General features: G+C 46.2%; 1 long non-coding RNA gene across 1 annotated transcript in view; it reads left to right on the forward strand.

The window, feature by feature from the left end:
* Positions 1-11,830, forward strand: part of LOC108500665 — a 69,562-nt gene that overhangs the window by 46,690 nt on the left and 11,042 nt on the right. Inside the window, exon 3 of the long non-coding RNA XR_001875939.1 lies at positions 8,362-8,496. This is a non-coding gene — a long non-coding RNA (uncharacterized LOC108500665). The remainder of the gene's footprint in view (positions 1-8,361; positions 8,497-11,830) is intronic.

The raw sequence follows: 11,830 nt of genomic DNA on the forward strand, positions 1-11,830 counted from the left end.
ATGCGAAGCTAATTGGCAAAATACTCATAAAAGATTTTGAAGGTGGGTTAATTACAATTCATTACACTGTAAACTGTCCCCAGGCTATTGTTAAAAAATGCAGGAGTTTCAAGGTCCAGTATTTTATGATTCATTTTGCCATGCAGTGAAAAACAGACTCTATATCAAACTACATTCATTATAGTTAAGACCACAAAATCTTTATTGGTTTTCCCAACATTCCCTCCTTGTTATATGAATTCATATGGACTGCACATTTCTAACAATTGGCAAGAAGGCATGAAATAAAATTTATTATATTTTCTTACCTTCTACTCAGTTGAAACCTTAAAAACTGCCCCTTCTAGTTGCTTTACCTTCTCCCACCTTAGTTCGAGCTGACAGGATGGGAAATTGAAAATAAACAGAGAAATGACTGGGAACAACTTTGCCACGCTGAAGATTTGGCTGTCTGATGAACCTGGATGATGCCTGTGCACACAGGAACTCCAGCTCCAAAGGGACACTGGTAATGGAATAGAAACAAAGAGTTTATCCCTTAAGTACAATAGATAATTTTTAAAAATTCAGAATGGACACATTTTTACTGTTCACTTTTATTTCAAGATGAAGGCTCTTGTTTCTAAGCCCAGGATGCACCTTCAGAGATCTGCTCAGGCAAAGGTACCACTTTACTCACAAGAGTGATACTTGTGATGTTTTTCAGGACAGGGACCTTTGTCTCCTCACAGCCAAATTCTCCAGTTTATAAAAGAAGATAACAGAGCCTTTGACTGTCTTTGCTTACGCCAGGACTGTCAAAGACTTATATTTTCTGAAAGGTCTGTGGGAGGGAGGCATTACTAGCCAGTAGCTTGGTATAATTCTCAATACTGCTGTGTTGAGAAAAATTTAATAGAGGACCCAGCTGTGACCTCTGTGGGAGCAAAGCCAAACCCTGCTCATCAGTGCTACCTTTGTACCCTTCTCCCGGGGTGCCCCTTATCTCCTTGTGCTGGCTGGCACTTGGGCTCTCCTTTGAGGCTTCAATGGTGCCATTCAGCCAGGCTTTTTGTCCACCCCAAAATGCTGAGCTCTGTTTGCCTCTGCAAACCCAGTGGACTTTCTCCTGGTTGGCCCAGCTTGTATCTGACTGCACCCAGTCCTCTCATATATGTCTAAGAGAACTGAGGTTGGCATTTCCAGCTCAGCTGAGCTAATTTTGGGGTGAAACAGGTTGGCTCTAAATACACCATTATTGCAAAGTGAATGATGGAAGTAGCCAGGGACTCTCCCCCATGAAAAATGTTGATGGCATGGATGGATTTGGTTCCTTCACTTAATATTTTACTTTTTGATTTTTTTGAGGTGATGGGGAGAAGAAATCTCTCACTCAGGCAATCACTGAATTATTGATCTTAGTTTTTTCTTATTGAAACCTCTACATCTCTCAGTGAAAGTGGACATTTTTGGAGGCAAAAATTTTCATTCAATTGAAAAATGCCTTCTCCATTACAAAAGAATGTTAACAGCAAAACCCAACCCAAACCCTTCTAGCTTGGAACTGGTCACGTGGGAATGTCAGTTTGTTCTGGTGAGACTCAGCAATGGATTTATTGAAGTGTGTGATGTTTTTGTTTGCATTAGCACAGTGTGAAGTGATAAATACCTTGGATTGGTTCTGTTGTCTGAGCTTTTCTCTGGGAAACTGGATTTTTTTTAAATGACAGTGCCAGAACTGCCATATTTACTGAGACCAAGACTGTGTCTAGCTTGACAGGCTGATCCCTCCCAAATGATGTGACTGGAAGCTGTGACATCAGGAATGAAGCTCGAGGGGTCACCTGTGCCATATGATTTACAAGGGGGGCATTTTCCTACCTGGACCTCCACTGTATGGGATGTGCCCCTGGCTTCCCCTCCTTGCTCTCCCAATTGCACTGATGGGGACCAAGAACTGGGTAAATCCCAGTAGGAGTCCATAGCCCAGTGGCCAGAGCTCGGCTGGGTTTTAATTTGCTATTTGGGAGCAAAGACTTTGGAAATCAGAGTTCAGTGACAGTGATATTTATGGGTACTCTGACTAATCTCTGCTCCTGGGACCTAACAACTATATCCAAAAACATTAGCAAATACTTCTTTTGTCTTGTTTTGTTTGGGTAAGAATTATAACTGCCCCTGTTGCCATCTCACCTGGAACAAGCACATGAAGCAACTTCATCAGCTTCACTTCGTGACATTTAGCAACGTCAGTGCTGTTATTGCACAGTGACTGAAATGGAAACAAAGGAGGAAAAAATGAGTGACCAGAATTTTCCAAACTCTCACAAAATATTTGTTCCTAGTGGTGGAGATATTTTGCAAGTGGCAGGTGTCAGTATCGAGTACTGAATTCTTCATTGTCCCTTCGGTCTCGTTATAAACACGGTATTTGTTTTTAAACTAGACTGACCTTTTTCATCACTCCTTTTTAGGGTCACTCCTCTGTAAGGCACACAGATGCTGAATTTGGACAGGACCTCTTAGCCACAATATAACATATAATATAGTATATAATATATAATATATGAAGCTCCAAAATTTCAGAGACTCCATTAAGAATATTGTGCAAAAATTGGGATTTTTGCCATTGGCTCGATGGGCTCTAAAATTATACCCTTGCTGCTCCTTGGAATTCATCTTTGATTTGGAAATCATCTTGACAAGTGCTGTGATCCATTGCTCTCCAAGGAGATTCCTGCTACTTCATCGTTTCAACGAGGCTGTAAATAACAGAAGAGCCTTACTCATCAAGTGCTCCTCCGGTCCCAGCTCAACTCAGAGTAGTCAGGAATGGGCAACAGCAAAATGTTAATCAAATTCCTTCAAATCTCAAAAGAAATGTTGAGTAGAGCTTCTCCAGGACTGCAGAAAACTCTCCATGGGAAACTGTCAACATTTCTATTTAACATATTGTGTCAACATTTGGCATCTGTGAATCAGCTGGTGAAGTGTTTGGAAAAACCAGGAAAAGACAATGTTTTGGATGTTAGGAATATATAGCTATGTGAGTTAATACACATGAAATGTATCCATCTTTCTATCTAAAACAGACACACTACCTATATATAAAGTTTTCCTCGCCAACTATGCATGTGTGCATATGTGATATTTATATACAACAGGAAAATGTTCAGTCAGCTCCAGCTCTGAGCCACCTTGAGAGCAGATTTGTTTTCTGTTTGGCTGTTTAACAAGGCCCATTTTGACCAGTGGCCTCTCCTAGCCAGGAGCTGGACACCCCAAAAGCCACTCTGGGACATTTGGGGTTGGCCATCACTGTTGGTGCTTCCAGAGTCACTGCCATTGCTAAAGGCCTCTGGACACCTCCGGGCAGGTGCTTGGGGAAAAAGCTTTTCCCCCTGGCAATCTGGGGCAAAAATCCCATTGCCTTCAGAGAACCTGGATTTCACTCCCAGTCCTTGGAAGACTTTTACAGATGAAGGCAACCTGGAGCCCTGAAATGAATTCAGGTGCCCTGTGTGACCTGGACAAGGTGCTCCTTGCCTTCACTTCCCATCTGGAAGATGGAGCGGTAGCACTCGATTTGCGCCTCATGTTTATTTAAAAGGTGAACTCCTCCTGGCAGGGCAATCCCTCACAACGTGTCAGTGCAATGTCTACTGGAAGGCCCTTGTCTCAGCTCAACCTCTCATACTACACGAAGGCAAACAGTAGGACTTGGCAGGCTGCAGATTTCCAGCTAGAAATCTAACACCAAATAGTTCTCATTCTCTCCTGCTATTGGCACTTGGCCCCATTCATGATGATTTTGGTTTGGTTTGGTGGGGTTTTTTTTAAGAAGGTACAAGACCAAATCCTGAGGGCCCTCTCTCTATCTCCAATTCCTGTGACAATTGGTATTACACTCACAGTCTGCCCCAAAAGTGTCCCATGGTTTTCCATTCTGATTTTAAAACAGCAGAAAGCAAGACAGCGTGACTTCTCTCTGGTCCTGGAGCTGCAGCTGTAATCAGAAGCTGTGTGATGAAGTTCAGCTGGAAGAGCAAAGGAGAGGAGAAAAAAACAAAACACAAACCAAAACAAGGGAATGCCATCAAAGTCTTTCAAAGTCAGAAATTCATTTTACCTTTGTCAATGGCTGTGGTTTTCAAGGATAAAGATCAAAGTGCTGACCGTGGGCAGAGCTATGACAAAGCTGAGATCAGTCTGTTGAACCCTAACATTAGTGCTACAGTTAGACTGTGTCTAGACGAGCTCAGGTTTGGCAAACACGGCAGTGGAGCGCTTGCATCAGAGCTGCAGCAAGCAGAGTGAGGCACCCAAATTGCAGAGGGGAGGGAGCAATCAGACTCCAGCAGAGTGAAACTGGAAAAAAGGATGTTTAGGAAAAAAATCCAACCCCATAAAAAACCCACTCCCAGAAAGACAGCTGAGAAGATCCATCCCTCCCTCCTCCCTCCTGTTTTTTGTATTGTGATTAATGTACACAGAAAACTGAGATAACTGGGGGAAAGTAATGCCAAATTCTTATCAATACAGATGAGCTGGCTTCATATTCCTCCAGCCCTTTCATGTGGAAATGAGACTGCATCTGATGAGGCCAAGCCCATGTTTGAAATAGCTCAGCTGGGATGTGCTCCTGGTGAGGGTTCAGGTGCCTGTGCAGAGAATCCCTCCAGCTGGACCCTTCCTGAGGGCAGAGAGAGCCTTCAGCTTCCTGCCTTTCCCTCTTCCTCCTGGGGAGGACAGAAAATAAATCCACGCTGGGCCTGAGCTGCCCCTGTGCAAGGGGCAAGGTGGGTTTGGCTGCTGAGGGGCCTTGGCCTGCAGGGTCCTCACCTTTCCCTACATTCTCTTGCATGGACCATTAAAAATATGGGTACAGGGATGAACTCTAAGAAACTGTGGCTGCTGGACAGCCCCCAGCACCAGAGCATCTCAAAGCTCCCCAGAGCCTTCAAACCAACCCTTTCTCATCACAGCTCCATTGGCTTCCTCCAGGCAGGGCAAGTTCAAAAGAAGCTGCAGACTGACGTGGGCAAACATGATCCCCAGTGGATGACGACAAAGGGTTTCAGCCGTGCTTCACTTAGGGGAATGAGCTGCCCATTGTCAGGAATATGGTGGAGGACTTGCTGGAAACAATTAGCCAAGGGACTGGTCATACACTATTCTCAGCTCTGCTCCTGACTCACCTGCATGGCCTCAGGGGATTTACTTGCATATTTGTGCCTCAATTTACCCTTGGTAATGGCAGAGATAGTAACAGTCTCATGGAGTGGTGTGAGAATTAGTTAATTAATATTTGGAAAGCACTTTGTGCCTTGACGTCTTTGTGCCTTTGTTTACCCATCAGGAATATCAGAGATAATAACTGTCTCATGGAGAGGTACAAGGATTAATTAATTATTTGAAAAGCAGTTTGAGATCCTTGGATGAAAGATCCTGTGTGAGTAAAACATATCATTAAAAACATCTCCCGGTCCTCTGTGAAGTTAAAATAAAGCTGGAGCTTCTTAGTCATTCAAATAATTAAACCATAAATACTGTTTATTTTAATCTTCCCTTTAAAAAAATAATCTAATCTAGGCAGTGATACCGGCCAAAGAATGAAAAATGTTTCAAATTCAGGAGACCTATCAATTTGAAGAGCTTGATTCTTAATTGCTTTTTGATGTCTATCAATGGAAAGTGAGAGCAGTTGTATTTACAAATGCCTGCAAAAGCACGGGGCAGCTGGGAGGACGCCCACAGCTCCTCTGCAGGGTTTCAGCCTGCACATTCTCATGGACACAGCAGCTGTAGCTGCACAGGGTTTCTCACACTACCCTATTTGACTTGCTAACCAACAGGGAGGTGCAGAATAGCCCATCTTACAGGCATCCCAAGGCCAGCTTCCCCCAAAAACATGGGTGCATTGAAGTGGGGCTGAAAGAGCAACTTCTTCTTCCAGGAACAGCGGCAAAGGGACAATTTGACCAGGCAAAGGCACCGGTCACCAGCAGAAGAATTGATGGAGTCTCTATTTAAGATCATCTTTTATTCAGAGGGGTACATGCCAAATATGGGAAGCCCCACTTCTCTGGGGACTTAGTGTATATTTGGGCATAAAATATATGCAGTTGGCCCACGTATCTTTCTTTCTCTCTAGTTTTTGTTTTACAAAGTCCATATGTGGAGCAGAGACTTGCAGAATCGAGGTCTCAGTTTTTAACTGAAAGGGGGTTCTTTTAAGGTGCGACTACTGCTGGGAACCTGCTGTGCTGGTCACCCCAACCACTACCTTTCCCCTTGTCTCAGCCTTTTCGTGGCCTCCCACTCCTCTCTGGCCTGGAAGATTTTGCAGCCATGGCCGAGTAGCCTGTGTGGGAATGTGGGGTGGAAGAAAGGATGTAATTGCCTTCCAGACTTCCAGCGTTTTCATTAGTTAAATGTCCTCCTGTCTTTCCACACTAGTCCAGCTTCTACTGAATTTTCATCAGACCAGAAGAGGCCTTTAGGGCCATTTGAAAGTAACCATCAGATAAAAGCGATTGTCATCCTCCTTATGCGGCAGGCAAGGAAGCAGACACAGGGAGACTGGTCACACAGGAAGGAGAGGAGGGACCTGGTGACTCAGAGCTTTGATTCCCAGCTGGGAGCTTGAGACGCCACTCCAGCCAAGCATAAAAGCACATGGTTATCTCTCCACTCATGAATAATCCCATTGATTTAAGTCATAAACTTCAGCATCGAGGCCTTAACCATCTGTCTATGCTCACCAAGAGCAGATAAACAGGAGTACAGGTCTGGATGGACACAAGATACTCCTCTGGACATAAAGGAATAGCAGCAAATGGTAGTTTCCCTGGTTTCTAAGAGAAGCAGCAATGGGGATGGAAAGGTGGCTTGGTCCTCAAGATGAGGGGTCACTCAGGGATGACAGAGCTCCTGTGCCCTCCCCCAGGAGCTCTCTCCATGTTGGATGTGAGTGAGCTCAGCCACCTCCCTCAGGATCATCCCATTGGATGCACGTGTGGGGCTGCTTAGCTGGCTGCAGACACTGACCTTTGGCAGTGATTCTCCAGAACACAATGCCCAGCCAATGTGATCCCTGTCTCCAGGCTTTGCTGAAGGGGATCCAGGTTCCCCTGGGAGGTGAATGGGCCATTTGCATATATGATGACACCCACTGTTCTCTCTCAACTGGGATTTACTGAGTTCTTTATCCCTTTGCACACACTGAATTGGGAAATGACCTGGTTGTGAAGCAGAGACTTCCTTCAAAACTCTGAAACCCAGTTCAGGGTACAGTTCACTCCCCCATGGCTGCCTCTAACCTGACCTCTCTAGCACAGGGCTAAGAGATCAAGGGAAATGAGAAGGAAGCCACATTCCTGTTACTGATGGGAGAGCAAGTGAAGCACCTAAATTATATATGGTGTGCCTTCCAGATGGTTGGAGCGTTGATCCCTTCTATTATGCAAAGTAACAGTTCCATAGACACAGTAGAGGGGACTGGAGATACCAGAGCATTTGGGAAGCACAGCTGACTAAAAAGTGTGTTTGGTGACATAGGATTTTATCTGAGTGTCTGTTGTTCAACCTCTCACCAGAAGGAAAGGGTATCAGCTCAGGGAGGGAGCAGAAAGGTTGTGAACCCAACTGGAATTAGGTAATTCTGTTAGCAATTTATAAGGGCAGGGTTTAGGTTTTGCAGACTGGGACAGGAGGTGGTGGCTTAAAAAAATGTTCAATAAACCTGGGTAAAGCCCATTTTACTTCTCACTTACGAGAAGCTCTCGGTTTGGTCCTTTGCAGCTGCGGTCGCTGCCTCGTGATCTCTTAGCTGGAGATGTGTGAGCTAAAGGGACCCGATCCCCATTGCCTAATATGTCCAAATATTCTTCCTGGTCTGCATCCATCTGCTGCCTCATGTCATTCTGGCATGTCGACATGGAAACTGAAGGTGTGAAAGGAAAGCTCCTTCTGCTGCCTTTAGCTCCCGACAGTTCAGATATGGGTGCAATGCTGCCCCGGCACCGTGTGAGGCTCAGCGTGTGCTGGAGCAGTGCTGCACCACATTGCTGGGGCTGGCGCTTCCAAGGGGGCTCCACGGTATAAAAATAGGCCAGGCTTCCCTTATGGCTTCTTGATAACTGAAATTCAACTGATTAAGTCTCGGATTAGGAAGGGTGGCCCTTGTTCTCACTCAGAGCTGGGGTATCAGCTCCTGGGCTGGTTTCTGAACCAGCTCCCTCTGGTAGAAGTAGTTCTTTAAGAATCAGTGGCCAATACTGAATCCAACTCATCCACTTGCACTTGGTTGCAGATTCCCCTAGCAAAGGTGCTGGAGCTTATAATTTGTATTTAATTTTCCTCTCTTTCATTTTTCCCTAGGAATGCAAGGGGGAACAAAACCAGGAAAGGATAGAAGGGATGGAGGAGCCTTGCTCCAGCCTGGTACACTGCTCAAGGACTTGGCAGTCTGACTCCTGATCCAAGCCCTTCCTTTAGACTGCTGCCTGACCTAAGGTAAAGTGCACTATTGCTCAAATACAGGTACATACACCATTCTTTCTACAGCATTTACAGACCAACAGGTGGGAGGCATCCCCCTGGAGCCAGGCACTTGTAATACTCTTTACTAAGGTATCTGCTCCCAAATTCAAGGCATGGAAAAACCAAGGGTTTCATAACAAAGTGTGGAAAACCCCCAATAAATATCGGCTCCAACGCTCCCTTTCAGGCCACACCCCAAGAGAAAGTGAGACTATAATGGACAAATCCTCCTCTGGCAGCGGGCCAGAGCCGGAGCACCCTTTGCCCAGTCCCAACCTACTTCCCACCATGCAAAATCACTGCGGGAACAGGCTGGCACGGCCCAGACAATCCATGGCACTGCACCTTTGCTCATGACAGCAACACCAGCCAACTCACAGCGTCTCAGTGTCTGGCCAAAGCGGGTGGCAGACGGCTGTCTGAAGCTGGGACCTGGGAAAATGGGGATAACATCAGGAAAAAACAAAAACATCTTACGTACCTACTGCTCCCATCTCATCCCACTCTGGGGAGATGCCTCCTTGCCGTGCTCTGAGTCAGCTCCTGGTCTTGTGGTCCTTCAGCTCTCCGTGGAGCTGCTCCGTGCTCGCAGGCTTGGGGCTGTTGGCACGTCCCGTCCTACCTGCTGTGTGTGAGGACTTTGCAGCCAGCGCTGGGAACCAGTGGCTTGGCTATTTCCACCCTGTTTCGGCTGGTTTGGCCCACCTGTGTGTGTGTGAACACAGCAGCAGCCTCCCCCGTGGGTCAGCAGGTCAGGATGGAGCAACAGCACCTACCTGGGAGTATTCTCTGGCTCCTTTGAAAAATCTCCCCAGATTTCCATTGGATCTTAGGTTACCACAAAGTATCTGCCTGGATCTGGGCTTTGATTCTCCACTCTGTAGCTTTATCCCAGGCTGGCTGGGGCAGTGCCTTTCCCTCAGAGACCACAACTGACAGCTCTCCTCTCAGGGAGAGGGAGGGATGGGGCAGTGGTTGCGTTTTGAGGGTGGGGAGAGGGAAAGGCTGTTTGAGGCCACTGTTTGCACGGGGCAGCTGCAGGAGTGGCGAGGATGATCAGCAATCATCTTCTTTCTCCTTCCCTGGGTGGCTAACTCCATCTGGGGGACCACACTGCTGGCTCTTCCACTGCCTCCCTCCCCAGATCCCACATTCCTGGCTCTCCCTATGCCGCTGTGCCACCCCAGCTCTCCACCAACCCCTCTACTGCTCCCCAGGCGAGTCCCTTCAGCTGTGGTGTGGCAAAATTCAGTTTTGTCCACATGGATGAGAAGTGTGGGCTCTTCATACAAATACCGTCCTGCCTGCAGGGAGCAGGGTGGGAGCTAGACCACACTGGGGCCTCTCATTTCCTGCAAAGGCATGTTTGCAAGGCACTCGTGGGGAGCACCAGGCAGCTGAGGGACAGCGAAGGGCAGGGCCAGCTCCCCAGCGAGGGAAAAGTGGGTTAGATCAACAGTTACCCAGGTTTCCAGCAGCTGTGGGGCTGGCCAGGGGACACTGAGGTAGGCTTGTCATGCTGCATGGATGGCTCACCTCCTCAGCAGCTGTAAGGCACACGGGTGGCCGAGCTCCACCAGGACAGGCGTCGTCTGCCCCACCGGCTTTGCTGCTGCAAGTGGCTTCATCTCTGCAGAGGAAGCACAAACAGAGAAGCTGGAACTGCCAAGTGGGAATTCAGTTTGTATTCACACCCAGAGCTGGCCAAAGAAGGAGAAAACATCCGTCTCAGAAGGGTTTTCAAGATTTGGCTTCATGTTTCGGTATGTTCAAACACAATCTGTCTACTCCCATCAGGAAAAACAAGAGGAAGAAAAAACAGCCCAGTCTTTAGAAGTCAGGGCTGCCATGGCTAAAAAGTACATGAAGCACATGGCTAAAATTAGGTTAGCCTGAACCCATGACATGAACACAAACCCACACCCCCTAACTGGATACTAGGGGGTTCCTTTCTCTCTTGTTGTGCTAAGAAATTCTGGGCAGAATATCAGGAAGTCAAATGCAAAAAAACCCCTCTTAAAAGTAATAATAATCCTCCTTCCAAAATTAAAGCTCAGCTGTGGAGCTTCCACGTTCCTCAGCCATGTATGTTTTGTGTTTGAGAAAATTCCTGGTAGGGTGTAAAGATTTTACCTATCTGAGCTTTGCATAGTTTCATTATTAGTAGGCCACAAATGAATGGAGTGGATGATGCAAAAATGAGTGCCAATAAAATATTTACACCAATTCTTCATTCTGTGTGAAACAGCTTTTATATGTATGTATATAGGTAATACTATAAATAATAGAAATTATGCTCGTATTTTATAGCAGGGATGTAAACGCTGGTCCCAACAGCAGTGGCAAATGAACCACTCACATTTTCTGATTGCATAATTTGCCTAGAGGATGAATACATAATTACACTATAATTAAGTATAATAAACAGAGAAAATGATTTGAGAAGGAAAAATTATCACAGCCTCAACCACATCAGCCAGAAGCTCTCTTCTAATTAAGTTATTTTATTAAACAAAATGTTTTTAAGGTGGGTCCCCTTTGAAAATGTACATTATAGCCCATGTAATGCAATTTACTTTATAAGTAAAACACGGCTTGTGTACGGACAGACCATATCTGATGGGCCCCATGAAATACACAGCCACTGGGTCCAGCCCAGCCAGGTGCTGAGTCCCTCACACCCCAGTCTAAGGAGCAGACCCCAAGTGCTGCTCTGGGAAACTGCAGCCTTTTATTTGCATCACTGATGGGCTCTTTGTCTATTGCTTGGTTGGTTTTTTTTTTCCTGATTTAAAGGGAGAAATGCTAGCAGGGAATTCTGATGTTGTCATCCTGTCATGAAACAGTGGAGGCCAAGGACAAGAAAAGAGGTAGCTCAAGCTGGCCCAAACAGCTCATGCTGTTTGGAGTTGAGTCTCAAATGGTGTTTTATTCCCTCTCCAATGCTTTACCCTCACTGATCCTGCTCAGTGCTTGACAAGAAGAGAAGACGGACCTGTCTTTTTTGTTACTGTATCTGAAGAAATCCAAAATAGTGGTTCCTGATCTGAAGGACTCAGGAGGATCACCTAATCTGCTCCCCTACACAGCAAAGGCCACCAGACACCCTCCAGCTCATTCCTCTTGGAACTACAGCTTATTTTTCTAAATACCTGCCCCCAGCCAGCTGGGGACTTCAGGAGTTATGAGAGGAGCCTTGGAGCATTGCTCTGCAGTCAGACGTGGCTCCTGTTTCATTCCCCACTATCACAGAAAGGAAAAAATGTTCACCCTCAAGTTTCAGCCATAAGATTTCTGGATACATCTG

This window comes from Lepidothrix coronata, unplaced genomic scaffold (genome assembly GCF_001604755.1).
Source record: "Lepidothrix coronata isolate B3197 unplaced genomic scaffold, Lepidothrix_coronata-1.0 Scaffold92, whole genome shotgun sequence".
Taxonomy (NCBI): Eukaryota; Metazoa; Chordata; class Aves; order Passeriformes; family Pipridae; genus Lepidothrix; species Lepidothrix coronata.